This window comes from Felis catus, chromosome B3 (assembly GCF_018350175.1).
Source record: "Felis catus isolate Fca126 chromosome B3, F.catus_Fca126_mat1.0, whole genome shotgun sequence".
Taxonomy (NCBI): Eukaryota; Metazoa; Chordata; class Mammalia; order Carnivora; family Felidae; genus Felis; species Felis catus.
This window is the reverse complement of record NC_058373.1, coordinates 14959728-14979223: the sequence shown is the minus strand read 5'-3', so window position 1 is coordinate 14979223 and position 19496 is coordinate 14959728. Positions and strand designations below refer to the sequence as shown.

At 44.8% G+C, this 19496-nt stretch overlaps 2 long non-coding RNA genes across 28 annotated transcripts in view; one reads left to right on the top strand and one right to left on the bottom strand.

The window, feature by feature from the left end:
- Positions 1–19496, top strand: part of LOC102902604 — a 122411-nt gene that overhangs the window by 25999 nt on the left and 76916 nt on the right. For 22 of the 27 annotated variants that reach the window (XR_006598924.1, XR_006598929.1, XR_006598909.1 and 19 more), the window contains exons 2-3: positions 17380–17520; positions 18615–19187. This is a non-coding gene — a long non-coding RNA (uncharacterized LOC102902604). Of the gene's footprint in view, positions 1–6798; positions 7213–17379; positions 17521–18614; positions 19188–19496 lie in introns of all 27 variants that reach the window. The other 5 variants (XR_006598916.1, XR_006598923.1, XR_006598926.1 and 2 more) reach the window with 5 other exon arrangements.
- LOC111560786 overlaps positions 6750–19496 on the bottom strand; it is a 38825-nt gene continuing 26078 nt past the window's right edge. The window contains exon 2 of the long non-coding RNA XR_002742818.2: positions 6750–7055. This is a non-coding gene — a long non-coding RNA (uncharacterized LOC111560786). The remainder of the gene's footprint in view (positions 7056–19496) is intronic.

Sequence of the window (19496 nt, the reverse complement as noted above, 5' to 3'; positions counted from 1 at the left end):
TGGTGTCCAGAGCATTTTTCTCACTCAAGAATCAAGTGTCCACTTAGGGGAGGCTGTCTTCCGAGGCAACTCATATTTGGTGCCCTTCCAGTCCCCTCCCGTGTCAACCATATTTTTCTGATAAAAACTGATCAACAAACAACAGGGATTTTCCTGACCCTGGTTTATCTCAATAATTTACCACTTTCTGCAGTGTCAGAGCCCCCTGACACTTACAATTAACTCACAAATTAACTGAGAAATGATAGTAAGCTCTCAGCTAAATGATCTAGTGGCCACGGGGGACCAGACCAATTTTCTAGAATAAGGTTAGGGCTAAGTTGCTCCGGAACAATGCTAAGGTTGGTTGTGTAGAAATAGTTATTCAAGTGTGAGCAGGAATCTAGGTATGAAAGGGGAGATTTTATCTGTCCCTGATTCCATTGGTTACTCAGTCCTGCGATATTTCTTCATCTATAAAGCAGGGGTAACTGGTTTAAAAAAAAATGTTCTGGAATTCAAGGCTTTGTAATGGAATCAAGAAGTCATGGCGTCTTTTCCTTTGAAGGAAGCTTGGAGGACACCGGTCCAACTTTTCGCCGAAGCCAGAGGTCTGGAGATGGGCAGATGGTCAGGCTGACATAAAGGTGTGATGGTCTGGGCGAAGGCTGCCAGACTGGTCAAGGCCAGCCACCTAGGAGATGGGAGGGGCAGGGTTGACTCTCTCCAAGGCTACCGCTGTTGGGAGCTTTGTTTTTAGAAATTTTTGTTCCTTCTATGGAAGCAAAAATTCATGTCTCTGGAGTATCTTTCTACTGGGTTGGATTCTGTCTTCAGAAGCTATACAACTTGACCTAGCTCCTCTATCATATGACAGACCCTCAAACACTTGAAGACAACTTGCCCTTTCCCCACCATCTCAAAACCACCACTGAGAAAAAAAATGTTTATTTATGTATTTTGACAGAGAGAGAGAGCATGTGAGTGAAGGAGAGGGGCAGAGAGTGAGGGAGACAGAATTTCGAGCAGTCTCCATGCTCAGCAAGGAGGCTGATGTGGGGCTCAATCCCATGACCGTGAGATCATAACCGGGGCCAAAATCCAGAGTTGGGTGATTCACAGACTGAGTCACCCAGGTTCCCCACCGCTTTTGTTTTATTGGCGAAATTCTCTGGCTCCCACGTATGACCCGGACTCGGAGGTTTGGTCTTCTTCGGTTGGCTTTGGTTTGCCAGATTCTCTTAAGTGTCCAGAAACAAATAAAATACTTAGACATCTCGCCACCAGCGCTGTCCACTAGGTCCTGTGACTGGCTTTACACAGAGCCGTGAGCCAGGGAGGAGCCCCCATCCCAGGAGTCAGATCTCAGCCATCTAGGGCTTGTACAGGGGATTTATTGCATTTAAGAACGTCTCATGTTTATCCCCATTAAATTGCATTTTGACTTGGCTTTTTGGTAGCTTATAGAGTCTGTCTCTCTCATCTTTTGTTCCTTTACAAATTGACTCCCACTTTTATTTTTTTTTTGAGTTAGCTCCACCCCCAACGTGGGGCTTGAGCTCACAACCCCAAGATTTAGAGTCGCATGCTCTACCAAACGAGCCAGCCAAAGTGCTCCTCTTTTACGAAGTGTTGCCCAGTTATTGATGTAAATATTGCAGAATCCTGGGTTTCTGGAGTTACTAGGATCTCTGATGCCACTAGTAATTATATTGAAGAGAGTTACAGGTTTATTTCTTCCATAGGCTCATAAGCAGTGATTAATGGTAGGGTCTCTGGAAGTAGATTTGCCTGGGTTTAAATCCTGAGTCTCCTGATATACCAGATGTGTGACCTGGGGCGTGTGGCTTTAACCTGTCTGTGCCTCAGTTTCCTCATCTGTAAATGGAGATGATAATGTAACTATCACCGATGGTAAAGCGAAAGGCACCTAACATGCACTATTTATCGTGTAAAGAACGTAAATCAAGACAAGATCCCTAAGGACGGGGACCACGTATAGCTGTATCTCCAGAGACTTGTACTGTGCCTGGAATATATTTGGGGCTAATGTATTGGGTAAATGGACAACAGAGGTGCCGCAGCGTTTTAGACACTGATGCAAGCAGGGAATATAATCAACGCGATGGCCTCTAACGCTAACAGATTTTCAGTGTTACTATAAGAAAGATCTTGACGCGGGAAACAGGTTGGATAAGCACATTCAACCTCAGACCATCATCACGGTGGTGATTTTGCTGCTAATTGTTCCGTGAAGGATCATCCATGTCACTGTTGTCTTTATTGGTGTTAATCTGTTATGCCTCCATTTAGCATGGAAGGCCAGAAAAGTCACATACACGCTTAGGTCCAGTCCCCGGTCTCAACTCAGGAAAAAAAAAAAAAAAAAAAAAAGAAAGGCTCTGCTTAATTTGCTTGTACCAAGCTGCGAGGAGACACTGTCTATTTTTAGCGCAGGAAGGAGCTCAAGCAAAGAATGCTAGCGTCCCTCGGTCAGATCCGCACGTGGTTTCAACTTTTGCAGAGTCCCCAGCAATGGGCAGACTCATTCAGAACTCCATGCTAAAATAAATGAAATGTTTTTAGACATCATCCATGGCCTGGAAGTTTCTGCAGTCCCCTACCTCTCCACTAACACCGAAACGAAAGTGCCAACCAACGTCAGGGTAGGTCTTGGTGTAGGGGCACAGCGACAGAACGCTCCCCTGGGTTCAGCTTCGGTATAGGACATCAGGTCCTACTTGGATGGCGAATTGAAATCGTTCGGAGACACCTTCTCCCTCCCCCCCCCCCCCGCCCCGTAATTCCCTTTGAACTTCCATCCATGCTAATTTAAACAGGGTCAGTGTTTTCCTCCTTCTATATGACTACAGTGGAGCTCAAAGCATAAAATTCGCCAGGGTTTTCTCCTTTGTATGTGTTCAATAGGTACCCCCCAAGCAATTACCTTCTGGGAGACGTGGGAGGAGCCACTCTGTGGGAGCAGGGGCCACCGGTAATATGATACGCAGTTGTTGTGTGTCTAAAGTGCTAATACTTTTGACAGCAACCATCCTGGAGGGGTGTAGCAAGTCATTTGAAATTTGTACACAGACTGCCCTCTCCATTACGCCTCGCCCATATCATCCCCATAATCTCCCAAGGCAGATATGCTATTACACTCAGCGGGCCAAAGTCGGCCTGTGCTTACATACACACAACTCCCACTGACTCTGTGCCACCGAGGCACTTCAATGGCACTTGTCAGCGGCATAAAATTTAGCCCGGGACAGCCGCAGCCACGGCGGGCACGGCTACACAGAGAGAGACCTGGCCGTGTATGAGAAAAGGCCGAGGAAGAACAAAAAAGCTGCCGGTTTTCATAAGAAATCTTAGCCCCGGAGCATTCAGAACTGTAGCCCGACACTCACCACCCTCTCCTCGTCCTACGGCCTGCCGAGCCCAGGCTGGGAGTTGGAGGAAGCTAACGCAGAGTGGGCATAAAAAAACAAAAACACACAACAACAACAACAACAACAAGAAAAAAAACAAAAGAAAAGACTTCGAAGCAAAACAAAACCTGAAAAAAAAAATGCACAAAAGATCTGCTACAGGGCAGACGTTTGCATCCAACCTTATTATGTGAGGGAAGAATTCCCCATAGGCGGTCCTCAGAACATTTATTTATCAAAACGTAAAGGAACATCTTGGAACCAATGACCCTCTTTAATACAGAGTACTTAAAATACCTAAAGCAAGGGCACAAAGATGCCCAGGTTTTGAAATTTACCGGTTCGTCCACTCGAGTCCCACAGGGTCATGGGTGTTCTTTTTTTTTTTTTTTTAACGTTTATTTATTTTTGAGACAGAGAGAGACACAGCACGAACGGGGGAGGGTCAGAGAGAGAGGGAGACACAGAATCTGAAACAGGCTCCAGGCTCGGAGCTGTCAGCACAGAGTCCGACGCGGGGCTCGAACTCACGGACGGCGAGATCATGACCTGAGCCGAAGTCGGACATGTAACCGACTGAGCCACCCAGGCGCCCCGGTCATGGGTGTTCTGATATAGGAACAGACGTGTTGTCACGCTCCCATGAGAATTACCGTGTTAGCCCTTTCATGATTCTGTCCACCATGGTATCTATGGTGATTCTCGGGGACCTCTTTCTTGCTCTTCTAGACGTGCCCACATCACCCCTTAGAAACCATCATGTGTCACTGACCTCAAGCCCAGAATGCGGTAAACTCCAGGATTTCATTTCTACCCTGAGCACCTGCCACTGTCGACGATGAAGTCGGCTACCCCCAATCATTGAAAAGGCTGGAGTTTGGCGAGGAGAGCCTCGGCTCGAGTCCCTGCTCCGTGTCGCCCTGAGCGTGCGTCTGGGGTATGTTGCTTGACCTCTCTAAACCCCAGTCTTCTCATCTGCCTCCTGAGGTGACCCATATCTTCTTCATTGTGGTGTTGTGTAGACAATACCAGAAAAGGTTATGCTGAAGCACTCAGCACAACATAAAAGTTCCACCGAATGAATGGTTGCAGCTGTCATACTGTACGGTACAAAGTAGCACTCGGTCAACTCCTCCTCTTCCTCCTCCTCTTTTTTCCTCTTTTTCCCCACCACGGTCTAATAATAATTTAATGCTCACGTAAGCCTATGTATATTAAGAAAAATACTGCCTTTAAAGAAAATAACGTAAATAGAATTCCACGAATGACAAATGGCCATATATGTAATGGGACACATTTAAAGCTATGCTCCTCCTTTGATGGTTGTTAGAGGGCAGATGAGAATGATCTATTTAAAAGGAAAAGGAAAAAATAAAAAGGGACCGAACTAGACATTCAGTCAGGCGCGATTAATGACTACTTCCAGTGGCTATTTTAGCTGAGTATAGGAGCCTTGCCTCTCTATCAATGTGCAGTGGTTAGGGGAGACCATTTTAAGAAGTTGAACGTTGAATGCGTGATTCATTCAAAGGGCCCAGAGATTTTCTTCCTTAGTTTGGGAAAGACCAAAAGTCGGGCGCAATCCTACTAACGCTATAAAAGTGCTATGCTTCCTGATAATGAATTTGGACGTAGAAAACTATCTTTCTCCGGAATAAATTTCGCTTCCCTGTCATTTCTTCATTTTTTGGTTCTCATTTCTTCAAGATGAGGACCCTCGTTGGGAGTGGAATTAATCATGTGTTAAAAAATCGCATCAGGGGCGCCTGGGTGGCGCAGTCGGTTAAGTGTCCGACTTCAGCCAGGTCACGATCTCGCGGTCCGTGAGTTCGAGCCCCGCGTCGGGCTCTGGGCTGATGGCTCGGAGCCTGGAGCCTGTTTCCGATTCTGTGTCTCCCTCTCTCTCTGCCCCTCCCCCGTTCATGCTCTGTCTCTCTCTGTCCCAAAAATAAATAAACGTTGAAAAAAAAAATCGCATCACTGTAAAAGACTTTCACTTATTCGAGAAAAGGTAGTCTAGGTCATATTAAAAAACTACTGTGTTCTCGAACAGGAAGAAGTGCAATAGGTTAATTTGAAAAGTATGAATAATTCAACACAGAACCATGCATTTCTTTTTACGTATTTTCCCATATAAAACTGTTGCTTTGTCATTGTTAAGCAAACTCCCCGTTGGTACATGTGACTTCCTGAGGTCTCTGGCAGGAGATGCGATATTGCGTTTATTAGAATAAAGTAACCATTGAAGTTCAATACATGTGGAAAGACGTTTGCACACGCGCGTGTGCGCGTGTTCGTGTGTGTGTGTGTGTGTGTGTGTGTGCAGGAACTGACTCTTTTCAGTTCACAGAGTAATCTTCTGTGGTTTGAAGTTGTAGCTAAGAAATGTTGACAGTGAAAAAAATTGGAACAGGATTTGTACAAAGACCAGAGGATTTGTAGGGCGCGTGGCCAAAATTCGGTAAGTCAAGACGACCCTGCAGCCCCTCCTACCTGTGTAATAACATCAGCAAAAATAAAACAGCAAAAATAAAAATAAATATAAGTTTAGGTAGTACATTATGGTCTAAACAGAAAATAAAATTGATACACACACTCCAAATATACACGATCAACTCTGTAAATGCTCTTTGTCTCATCAAAGGTAACAGGGGCGCCTGGGCGGCTCAGTTGGTTATGCGTCCGACTTCGGCTCAGGTCATGATCCCATGGTTCGTGGGTTCAAGCCCGGCGTCGGGCTCTGTGCTGACGGCTCGGAGCCTGAAGCCTGCTTGGGGTTCTGTGTGTCCCTCTCTCTCTGCCCCTACCCGCCCACCTCCCCCACTGCCCTGCCTGTGCTCGATCTCTCTTTCAAGAATAAATATTTAAAAAACAATTTTAAAAAGACAATAGAAAAATAATAAAATTCAAAGCTGCCTTGTGCCTTTCAACTTCATTTCCTTTTATGAAGGGCTGACCGTGGCGGCCTCTCGCGTCTAGCTAATTTTGTGTCCGGGAATCTTGTTGAATAGACTTCAGTTTCGCAAAACAAGGTGGCCCTCGTGGCTCGTCCACATTTTGTCTCAATCTTGCACTCAGCGAGGCGTGGCGGATCGTGGTATCGCATCGGCCCGTCTGGAATCGATTTAGGACACTACGCATTTCCGCAAAAATTAAATTCCCCGTGAAAACTTAACAGGACCAACAAGAGCATCAGCAAAGCGCTTTTGGGAAAAGCGCCAGAGGTTGAGCGAAAAGGAAGGCAGAATCGTTTCTATCAGGGAGAAAGGGAAGAGGGTCAGACAGACCAGCGCAGGGAAAAGCAGGGCAGGAGGAGAGACACGAAGGAGAGAAGGGAGCTAAATTAGAACGAGAGGCTATGTTTATTAATAACCTTGCTGACCCACAGGCCCCTGACGCGAAATACATGGAGTATTGTTGGGACACTCTGCTCTGTCACTCGCGGGAGGAGCAAATAAAACAGTGTCAGAAATTGCACGCCCTCTGCGAACAGATTTAAAAGGATCCACCACAAACAAACAAACACGCAAGTCAGAATAAGGTGAAGCCACAGGACTCACACGCTTGAGCAGGCTGCAGACCAGGTCCCGCTTTATTCTCCTGCAGCATCTTGACCCGAGGCTTCCGCGATTCCGGCCGACTAGACTGGAAAACACACACACGAAAAAAATGTTACCGCCTCCATTGCGAAAATAATGCAAGTCCATTGTAGAACATTTGGAAATTATGGAAACACAGGTAGAGGCAAAATGAAAATGACCTATGGACCCATCGCTTGAGTAAAATCATTGCCAACGCTTTGGTATGTTTTTTTTTTTTTTCTTTTAGCATTTTTTTTTTTTTTGGTTTTATTTTTAATTTTGAGACCTGGGGAAGGTCGGGGGGGGGGGGCGGCGGACAGGGGACCTGAGGCAGGCTTCACACTGATGTTCTGGCTCGATCGAGCTCACGAATCTTGAGATCGTGACCCCAGCCGATTAAGACCGGAACTCAACCATCTGAGCCACCCAGGTGCCCCCATACTTTTCTAATCTTCTTCCTCTACTTTTTTTTACGTGCATGCATGTGTATGCTTGAACAGCAAGATTGACTCCTTGCTATCATCCGTTAGTTTGTCATCCGGCTTTCCCATCGGACAAGTCATAGTAAGTATTGGCTCATGTGGTTAAAACCATTGTAAAACATGACTTTTAGGTTGGCGTCCTGTTTCCTTATTTGTAGGTATCGTAACTCAGTTGACCTCCCGTTAGATATTCATGTTGTTTATCACTTTTTGCCTTTATAAAATCTTTGTATACATCTCCATTTCCTTTAGAAATGACTGTAGGCAAAATTCCTGGGTCAAAGCCTTTTTTTTTTTTTTTTTTGGACTAAGATTTGCAGAGCCCAAAGTATTTATGCCAATTTATATTCCCACCTGCAGTGAACGAGAATGCAGAATTCACCAACCATCATTAAGTCTCCCCAAACTAAGATAAGAAATTTAGAATCCTATTATGGTTTGTATTTCTTTGATTATTTGTGATGCTAACTTTCTTCATGTTTCTTGGCTGCTTGGCTTGTTTTGTGTGTATGTGATTTGTCTGTCATTTCCACATTTACGTATTTAAAAATTGATGAAATTGAGTTTCTGTTAAATTGGAAACCTTCTTCGCATGGCTTATTAACTCTTTCACGATCAGGCACTGCAAACAGTTTATCCATTTTATCATTTGATTTTTAATTGTTAGTGGATTCTTAAGGTGTGCGTTTATAAATCCAAGTACATAAATATTTTTCTTTGTTCTTCCTTCCTCTGCTTTTATGTTCAGAAAGACCTTGCACATCCCAAGGTCAGAGAGATATTAATCTACATTTTCTACTGGTATTTTTGTGGCTCTTTTTATTTTTTTAAAAAAGTGTTTAAATCTCTCCGTTGTTGGAATTTATTTTGGTCTGTGTGGTAAGAATCTAGGTACTGAAACCTCATTTGCTTACTGATCTAAATCTTGAATGCTATTGGGTCTTTTTCTGTATTTTTTAAATTTTATTGCATTATCTGTATGCCTCCACTACTTCGGCCAAAACTCTCCCTTTTCCTTATTGCAATTTAAGAATATTTCATAGAGACGCCTGGGTGGCTCAGTCAGTTAAGCATCCCACTTCGTCTTGGGTCATGATTTCACGGTTCGAGCCCCCTGTCGGGCTCTGTGCTGACAGCTCGGAGCCTGGACCCTGCTTCCCATTCTGTGTCTCCCTCTCTCTCTGCCCCTCCTCTGCTCGCACACTGTCTCTCTCTCTCAAAAATAAATAAACATTAAAAAAAGAATATGCTTTCATGTCCAGTAATACAAATTTGTCATCCTTACAATTAATTTCTGGGTTATGCCCCCCTCTTTGTTATTCTGCACGAACTCATCCAGTTCAAAATGTGAGTGCAAGTTATGCATTAATGTGTGGGGACTTGAAGTCTTTAATTCTGAGTTTTCTCATCTACCATTTATCTTTTCCTCCAGATTCCTGCCAAGTTGTAGCTTCCATGTGTAACTTCTCACTATAGTCTCAAGTTTATTCATTGTTGTTATGAATACAATTTCTCTATTAAATTTCACCACTGCAGAGGAAAGTTACTTACATATTTTTTTTTGCTATTTGCCACTTCACTGCTTAAATTTTTTTTTTTTGAGAGACAGAGAGAGAGCAGGGGAGGGCAGAGAGAGGGAGACACCGAATCCGAAGCAGGCTCTGCACAATCAGTGCCAAGTCCGATGTGGGGCTTGAACCCACAAACTGTGACATCATGACCTGAACTGAAGTCGTTTGCTTAACCGACTGCGCCACCCAGGTGCCCCAACCACTTTTCTGTTTTTTATTTAGAGAGTTTGCCAATTGATTCTTTAAAAAAAAAATTTAATGTTTATTCATTGTTGAAAGATGGAGAGAGACAGAGCACAAGCGGGGGTGGGGCGGACAGAGAGGGGGACACAGAACCCAAAGCAGGCTCCAGGCTCTGAGCTATCAGCACAGACCCCGACGCGGGGCTCGGACTCACGAACCACGAGATCATGACCTGAGCCGAAGTCAGCCGCTCAACCGACTGAGCCACCCAGGTGCCCCCGCTAATCGATTCTTTTGAAGCATGTAGCTAACTATTATCTGCAAATAGAGCTAATTTTGCTCTCTTCCAACAAATTATGTCACTTCTTCATCTTTTCCTGTCGTATTGCAAATGATTAGAACTTTCAGATTATTTAAAAACATTCTTTATTGGGGCGCCTGGGTGGCGCAGTCGGTTAAGTGTCCGACTTCAGCCAGGTCACAATCTCGCGGTCCATGAGTTCGAGCCCCGCGTCAGGCTCTGGGCTGATGGCTCGGAGCCTGGAGCCTGTTTCTGATTCTGTGTCTCCCTCTCTCTCTGCCCCTCCCCCGTTCATGCTCTGTCTCTCTCTGTCCCCAAAAATAAATAAACGTTGAAAAAAAATTAAAAAAAAAACATTCTTTATTTGAAATGCCTCCGATATTTGACTATTAAATGTGATGGCTTGAATACATGGAAGTTTTGAAGAACTCTGGCTTTTGGAAAGTGCTTTTGGCTTCAAATGGCAATCCCCCTCGTCAACCTTCTGTTCACTGGTCCCCTTGGATGACTCCCATCCCTCCCTGCCCAGCACTGAACAAGTCTTACCCTTTTCGGACGCAAAGACTTTCTATCTCTATACAGACAACCTCATCACTTACCTCCTGAAACTTCTTTTCTAAAAACCCACATTCCTCTGGGGGAGATCAATTCTCAGACCACCACACTCATGACAAACCTGAACGGTTACCGTTTTGCTTAGCACAGCATATGAAACGACCAGGCTATTTTCCGCCACCTTCAAAGTTAGCGTCTTGTGGAAGATTGTTTTTTTTTTTTTTTTTTAATGGTTGCATTTTGAGAAAACGCTCCACTGTTTTCTCACGTAGGAACCGTTTCATTTGCGTTTGCTGACTTTTTTTTGCCGTTGAAAAGTAACAATGACCTGGGATTTCGCAGCTGCCCGTGCGAGGAGGGTTGGTTCCACGGGGGAGACTGGGAAGAAGAGTGAGAGCGACGGTTACTCATAGTTGGGGTCGCCTATGTGGCGAGAGAAGGGTTGAGCGCTTTGGAGAGGGTCGGGCCCGACAGCCTTGGGAAGCTGAACGCATGGTCTCCCTATTACTCCGAGACCGCATTTCTGCGATTCTAACTTGGGGGTCATTACCGGTAAAACGTTAGGACGACAGACAACGCGTGTAAGGCATCTGGACACTTGCTACCTACCAGGCACTTACGGAGACAAAGTGCAAGATCCTGGGCAGGTTTGAAGGCAGGGCACAGGCCATGTTATAGCTAACAAAATGGAAAGAAAAGGCCTTTGCTACACAGAGTTAATTGCAAGCACGCTCGAGGATTTCAGGGTTTAGCCGACAGGCAGTGCTGTGCACGGGGTGGGTTCTCGGGGGTTTCCAGTCCCTGCCTTCCTCTTCTCCTCTGCCTGGGTTGGCCCTTTCCATGGAGGCCAGACATCACTGGACCCCACCTGCCGTCCCAGCCTGATCGAGCATGAGCCCTGAGTGTTTAGATTTTGACTGCCTCTGAGCGGGACAGGAAGGGCTCCTCATTTCGATATGAGGGCAAAATAGTCGTCGTGGCCAGGTGCCTGGCATTTAAGAACGTCCTTGTTAGCCCGCCTTAATTTTTCCAATTTGTTAGCCTGGAAAGCACCCTGATCAGTATCAAACTGAGGTCTTCACAAGGCGGAATGAAGTTTCTCTTCGATGTTTCCCAAAGTGAAGGTAGCAATCTGGATTTTTTTTTTTTTTGGTTGCTTGGTGGGAGGTTTCTGTATTATTATTGTTTAAAGTCAATTATCCTTTACTCCGTGTTCTTTTTCTGTTGTTTATTTTATCTGTCCTTCTCTCCCAGAGGGGCAGAATTAAGGCCCCCATTTGGTTTTTATTAGCGTAATCAGTTAATAGCTCTTCTATAATGCTTTACTTATTGTGTTAATTTTCTGTAGTTATGTCCAGAGGCAGCTTCCTGGAAGACCACATAAAAAAAAAAAAAAAAAAAAAGATAGAAGTTCTAACTTATTTCTTCTTTAATGGGTCCGGATAGCATTTATAGCGTCAGCTAAGATTATTGAACACTGTTGATTTACAAGATTATTGGAAATATATATAAACTGCCGTGACTATTTTAAATAGGTCTATGGTAACGCTAACAATTCCATTAGTTTGGTGCCGGTGCAAACATTACCCTTAGTGTTTCTGTTGATCTGGCTCATCACACCAGTCCTTTGGATTTATCTAGAAGGGATTAGAGGAATGGGTGTATGCCGTTCTCATGCATACCGTAGAAGTCACTATAGCTCTACTGCACACGTTTTAGCTAAACTCTGGGTCCCAGGGACCACTGTCCAATTGCTGGTGGGATTTTATTTATTTATTTATTTATTTATTTATTTATTTATTTATAATTTAAAAAATATATTTATTTATAATAAAAATATATTTTTTAAAAGTTTATTTATTTATTTTGAGAGAGAGAGAGTGAACAAGTAGAGGAGGGACAGAGACAGAGGTAGAGAGAGAGAGAGAGAGAGAGAGAGAATCCCAAGCAGGCTCCACATGGGGCTCGAACTCACGAACTGTAAGATCATGACCTGAGCCAAAACCAAGAGTCAGATGCTTAACCGACTGCGCCACCCAAGTGCTCCCAGTTTTTTTTCAGTCTGTGTATTTATTTTGAGAGAGAGAGAACAAGCCAGGGAGGGGCAGAGAGAAGGAGAGACAGAATCTCAAGCAGGCAATGCACAATCAGTTCCGAGCCCGAGGTGGGGCTTGAACTCAGGAACTGTGAGATCATGCCCTGAGCCAAGATGAACAGGCCAATGCTTGCTTACCTGACTGTGCCTCCCGGCACCCCGCTGGTGGGGATTGTAGTGGGAATATCCTACATGGTCTTTAGTACTCATAGAGGAGTCCTCAAATTAAAATGGAGCTTCAGGGCACAGCATAGGCACAGGTAACAAAGACGATGTTTAGGATAAATGTGATAGGTTGAGCCCCCATGTTAGGTTGAATGTATGAATGAGATGAATGTCCTGAAGCAAAGTGAATGTGACTTTAGTGATCGGCATCGTGGGTTCTAGCCCTGCCTCTGACACCATCCAGGCCCTCCACCTGCCTGGGACATGAACTGACTCTAAGGCCTCTCAGGGTCACAGTTTCCTCCCCTATAAAACAAGAAGTCAGGATGAAAGTTCTAAGGTTCCTCCCAGCTTTCACCCCGTATGCAACGTGCAGTCAGTAGGAGCTCTGTGCATGAGCTCAGTGAGGAGGCATCATTAGCGGGTGATCGAATCAGTATTAGAATGCTTTGCATGGTTTATCGAGTCTCTGGAGATGAACGCAGCACTTGGCACAAAATAGGGGCCCATCAATGAATTCATTTTCATGGCAATGCCTGTGTAAAATCCCAGTTTTGAGAACCGTTTCTTGGTCTGGCACAACGGCTGGGAGTGGACGTGGGAACAGCACCGGAAGGAAAGTCACAGGGACCTGCTGTGGGAGCCTGGGCAAGTCACTTTCTCTCCTTGGGTCTTTCCCCTTTCGTTTGTCCAATAAAGGGGTTGGAGAAGAATCACCAAGGTAGCTTCTAACCTTGCAAGAATTGGCTGCTATGTAAAGCAAACGAGAAGGTTCAGATGTTCCCCCAACAGCCAGTGCCCAGAGCAGTTGAAGTGTATTAGCTGTGATTTAATGCTCCTGGGAAGCAGGACGCGGGTTTGCTACAGGGCTGGGCTGGGAAGGACGGGACAGAAAGGAGATCTGTGTGCTAAGCGTTGGCTGAAATTTTATGCAAAGAAGGAAATGAGGTCTCCTGTAATTGCCTGCTTCTGAGCTACAGAATGTATCAAATGCTGTGTTTAAAACGGTGCGATGCCTAGTTGTTAGCACAGCGAACCTTGCGATGCCTAGTTGTTAGCACAGCGAACCACCTGTTTTGTCTGTCTCTATACCCAGCCAGTGGTGGTGATGTTTGAGAACTTTCCTTTCAGGCAGTTCCATCAAAGAGGGGCAGTGGAAGGCGACCCAGCAAAGTCACGACTGAGCATATTTGAAAAGAACAGGGAAGAAGCCCATATACATTTCAATGGAAGTATTTTTAAGGCATTTCAAGGAGGTGTCTGAGAAATAATTATGAAGTTTAAAAAGAAAGAATCTTAACTTTGATCTGATTTTCTTCTGTGAAGCAATTAGGCTCATCATTTTTCAAGTGCTAAGCTGAAAATTCTAACGGCTGGACCCAAACCCTTTCATTTGCGTCTCGTGGGACTTCTATAATTCCAAAAAAAAAAAAAAGAAGAAGTTAAAAAATTTATTAAGGTGATTTTGCAGAGGGATTAATGCGTAAAGCATTTTGCTGGTCAGCTCTCATCAAGCCCACAGCATCACAGAATAGTGGAGATTAAGAGCTAGATTGAAATTGCGTGAGAGTCCAATTAATAGCACAGAATTAAGAAACCTGTAAAGTTGATTTGACAGAGGGAAGAACACCGTCAAGGTGTTATCCGAATTTTCCCTTGCGGGGAATATATCCTACCTGAATTTTAGTATTCACGGGACTAGCTCTCAAATTAAAATGGAGCTTCAAAGCTGAGCCAAAGGACAAACTAACTGACCTGAAGAATAGCAAAGGAGAAACTTACTATAAAAAAATGTAATAGATTGAATCCCAATGTTAGGTTGCATTTCTTCTAAATTTTTTGAACATGAAGTCCCTCATACTTCTTATACTAAGTGCTAGGCTATCAGTTCTCTCTCTCTCTCTCTCTCTCTCTCTCTCTCTTCTTTAAGTTTTTAAATTTATTTTGAGAGAGAAAGGGAGAGAGTGAGCAGGGAAGTGGCAGAGGGAGGGAGAGACAAAATCCCAAGCTGTCAGCACAGGACTCGAACTCACAGATGGAGATCATGACCTGAGCCCAGATCGAGTCAGATGCTTAACCAACTGAGCCACCCACATGCCCCAAGACTGTTAGTTACTTGATGGGAGGAAATGGGTATTCATTTTTGCTTTCCCAATGCCTGGCACGTGGTTCTTAGCACGATATTAGATTTTTATTAAATGTTTATGAAGTAGCAGCATCAAAATATTTTCTTAAATTTTTTTTTTTAAATTTATTTTTTAGAGAGAGAGAGAGAGATAGAGAGGACAGGGAAACAGAGGATCCGAAGCGGGCAGCCAGCCGAAGAGGGGCTCGAACTCACGAACTGTGAGATCATGACCTGAGCCGAAGTCAGCCTCTCAACTGACTGAGCCACCCAGGTGCCCCCAAATACTTTGTTAATTAAACAAAAAGATGTCATGCCATCTCCCCCCCCCCCCCCAGTTACTAGATCAATTAACCAGTGTTTGTCTAAATTTTAAAAATCGGAAAACTTGAACTTCACAACAACAATATGGATTTCTGGATTCTTTTGACAGTTCTGAGGGTGTGGCACTATTTGTTCCACAGTTATATATGGTGACAATTAGCTGGGACCCAAGAGCAGGTGCCTCCATTAGACCGGGCTCCTTCCTGTTGCCACTTAACCATTTGACTCTAGGATGACTTCACTTTCTTACCTACCAGGCAGGTCCATGGGATAGACACTCAGATAAGGGGAGGATATTTGGTATGTGTAATATTTTTCCCCTTTTTAAACATTTTTTTTTCAACATTTATTTATTTTTGGGACAGAGAGAGACAGAGCATGAACGGGGGAGGGGCAAAGAGAGAGGGAGACACAGAATCGGAAACAGGCTCCAGGCTCTGAGCCATCAGCCCAGAGCCTGACGCGGGGCTCGAACTCACGGACCGTGAGATCATGACCTGGCTGAAGTCGGACGCTTAACCGACTGCGCCACCCAGGCGCCCCTTTTTCCCCTTTTTTTAAAAGTTCATTTATTTATTTTGAGAGAGAGAGAGAGAGAGAGACAGAGAGAGAGAGACAGAGAGAGAGGGGGAGAGAGAAAATCCTACACGGGGCTCTAACGCATGAAACCTCGAGATCATGACCTGGGCTGAAATCAAGAGTCGGACGCTTACCCGACTGAGCCACCCAGGCGCCCCTGGTATGTGTTCTATTGATGTCAGATGTGAATGAGTTAAAGCTCTAACCTTGAGCTTAATGGTTTTCTCCAGCCCGAGACTGGAGACTCTTACGTACTGTGCTTGGAGGGATTTTGTAGTGGGCACATTCCTACGACTTGAATATACCCCCGTGGGAATAGAGCAGAATTGGAGCTCTAAATAACCCTAATGATATCGGGTAGGAGCCCATCAGGGAATTGTTCAAGTTTGTCAGAGCATATTAAAATACAATACATTCACATCATCAAAAAGGATACATCAGTCCACCTGTCTCTACATTCCTTTCTGGTATTAAATTTGTCCAGGGACTTTTCAAAATTACACCTACCTCTACTCCCTCCCTTAGTGAATAGACATGTGGAGAGCAAATGAGAATAATGCACATTGGTGAAAAGTCCTATAATTGAAATCATTATTGCTTAAGACACCATTGCTTTAATCAGCCCTATCATAAATCAATGCTTCTCGCAAGTGAAGGTTTGAAATAAAGTGCTCTTAAACAGATTGGGTCTCTTAAAAGGCATGATGCAATTGGGAAGCCCCTGAAAATGGATAAAAAAGTGGTTTCTGAATAGATGCGCTGGTCCTAGCATTTTATCTTCCACTTAATTTTTAAAAATATTACCTGGTCCTTTCTTAGAAATTACATAGTGGAGGCCTGTAATGGCCAGGCCTTTAACCCATTAAAAAAATTTACTCCCAGGAACAGTTAATATTTGACGTTTAATTGCTTTTCCTTGTTGGAGAGGAAAATCTGTTTCTTTCCTTCCATTCTTGATTGACTTTTCAAAAATCACCTTGTGAGCTATAAAAATGGAGAGGAGTAATTGATTTTCAAACACTCAAGTGCACGCACCTGTATTTGCATATGCGTCGTGCGCGCGCGTGTGTGTGTGTGTGTGTGTGGACATAACAACCTCTGTGTACCAGGAACAGGGACTTCCCCCACAATAACTGTGCAAGGTGGGTGTTACTATTTCCCGTTAACGTGGAGGCAGCGGAGGCTCAGACTGGTTCACTGCTCGTGTTGGGTCACACGGGTAGTAAGCGATAGGAGGCTGAGTCTTTATTTCTCCAACCCTGGGGCCTGCCTGTAGGGGGGTTTCATACCCAGCAGTGCAGGCATCCATGGAACCAGGCAAAAAGGCTATGCCAACGATCCCCCTCATTGGAGTAACTAGTCTTCACTAGCCCGTTTAACTAACGCCACGTTCTGGAATTTAGCAAAGGGTGCCATGCGCCATCTAGAAGCGTCGAAAGAGTCCAGCTGTGATGTGTGCCCTATGCCATTGTAACGGAGCCAGGAGAAGCGTCTGAACGCTCCTTATAAGAGACAGCAACCCAGGAGAGATTTCTCCTCCGAGAGTTTTATGGGGATGAGCGGGGGTCAGAGGTCCCCTCATTAGAAAAATGCCCACGCAGGCTTCAGATGAAGTTTTGGGGCTCCTCAGGACTGGTTTCAAGAGGAGGAGGGGGGTCACCAGGACGTTGGTGTGGAAAGGGTGAGGAGAAGCCTCTTTCTGGTTGCCTTGCGTTAGAAAATTTCCATTTCGACCTTGTCAAGCCCTCACCTTTCACGTGTGCTAAACTCACTAGCGAAGGCCAGAGGGTTCTCTTTCTCTCTTGTTTTCTTCCCACAAAACCAGGTATTATTTAGGTCTCTTGCAAAGCTGCACAGACCAACTGTCCCTTCTCAGATTATGCCTTCCAGAGCTCAGGCGATATGCCTCCTCGGGTTACCCCTTCCACGTTTTGTGGTCAGATGTGGGCTGTGTCATTGTTCGTGACTCCACCTTGCAAAGAAAATATTTCTATATGGGCCTCACCAGGTCTCGTTTCCTCTGGGATTGCTCCTGAGCGGGCTGTCTTCATGCCAGGGGCGGGCAGTCGAATCGCTGGCCTTCACGGGACCACTGGACATCTGGCAGAAAACAGGAAGCCGTGACTTCGCTCAGCCGGAAAACTACGAGGTGTGTGCCCGTCGGATGAGACATTGCTGAGAGGTTGAGTAGGATACTTGGAGAAAGGGCTTGGGAGGAAACTGACAGATGTTGAGGGAATGGAAATTTGTACCATTCACAGCATTTTTTTCTAGATCTGGAAACACAAAAGCTTACTTGTACACGGTCTTTCTGTTATTTATTTATTCCCCCCCCCCCCTTTTTATTCCTGGTAATGGTGATTCCCATTGTTTACAGAGCAGTGGTCAAAAGTGAGTCCTACAGGGGCGCCTGGGTGTCTCAGTTGGTTGGGCATCTGACTTTGGCTCAGGTCATGATCTCACGGGTGCGTGAGTTCGAGCCCCGCGTCGGGCTCTGTGCTGACAGCTCGCGGAGCCTGGAGCCTGCTTCGGATTCTGTGTCTCCCTCTCTCTCTCTCTGTTCCTCCTCCACTCACACTCTCTCTCTCCCTCGAAAATAAAGATTAAAAAAATAGACCCACACTTGGAGTTATTTAAAAAAAAAGGGGGAGTCCAATATAGCTGGGGTATATTGTCAAAACCCTTTTTGGAAACCCATTTGGCAGTGTGTGAAGACCATAAAAATTTTTCGTAACCCTTGAGCAAATGATTTTACTCCTGGGAGTCCATCTCAGTACCAACAACAACAACTGCTCAAAGGTGTTCTTTACTTTTTTTTTAATTTTAATTTTTTAAAATTTTTATTCATTTAAGGAATTTCCACACCCCGCATGGGGTTCGAACTCACAAGCCCGAGATCCAGAGTCACATGCTCCACCGGACTGAGCCAACCAGGTGCCCCTCCAAGATGTTCTTTAAACTATTGTTTACAGTACTTAGAATCTTAATGTAAACCTAAGAATATGGGACATGGAACTATCAAATGTTTTCTTGATGTTGGTTGGCAAATGATGTCATAACATCGGGATGGGATGTGTACTCCTGATGATTACAGATATGTGGGCAAGATATGCTCAGTCATAATGGATAACATTTATTGTCTCCTTAATACATGACAGGCGATGTGTCAGATCCTTTGTAATCACTGCCTCCTTGGGCGTGCTCACCAGATTAAGCCAGATTTTTTTGGTCTCCATTTTACAGATAAAGAAAGAGGAAGGTTCACTGGATTATCTGAGGTCGGACTGCTGGGGTGAGAATTGAACCCCATCCTGGTTGACGACAGAGTTTACACTCTTATCATTCCTCATGACGTGTGGATAATTTTATTTTTTAATGCTTATTGATTTATTTTGAGAGAACAAGAGAGAGCGTGCACCCGTGTGTACGTGGATAAGGAGCGGAGAGAGAGAATCCCAAGCAGCCTCCCCACTGTCAGCACAGAGCCCTACGTGGGGCTCGATCCCACGAACCGTGAAATCATGACCTGAGCTGAAATCAAAAGTCGGGACGCTTAATCGACTGAGCCACCCATGCATCCTTTATGCGGATAATTTTAAGTAAAAAACAAATATTAGCCACCCCCCCCCCCCCCGGCAACAGACCCTGGAAAGAAGCCCCCAAACTCCAAACCCAAAACAAGCCAGCATCAACACACACAAATCTGACAAACTTGCTCTTCTGGTAATCACACTGAAAAGTACATAGCAAAGCTTAGACCGAGAGAACACGCCAAAGTTGAACAAGCTCATCTGCGACCAGCCAATAACATGCCAGGTGGGTATCTGAAGCAACAGTTACTGTTTAAGTCTTTTCTCTCGATGGGAATTAATTCTCTCTTTCACTGAGAGAATCCAATTAATAGTATTCTGCCAATTTAAGGAAGTAAATTTTACAAGGAAGCAAATCTTGCATTTAGGTGGGAAAGACTTTGTCCAAAGAGACTTGAGAATTCTCTTGAGGACCAGGCCCTAGACCGGCTGTTCTTAGCTTATTTTGTGCGAGAATGCATTTGACAATATTGGTGGCAACTGTGGTGTCTGATTCCGGGGGGAAAAAACGTACGTGTCCATCTGTGCCGCGTTT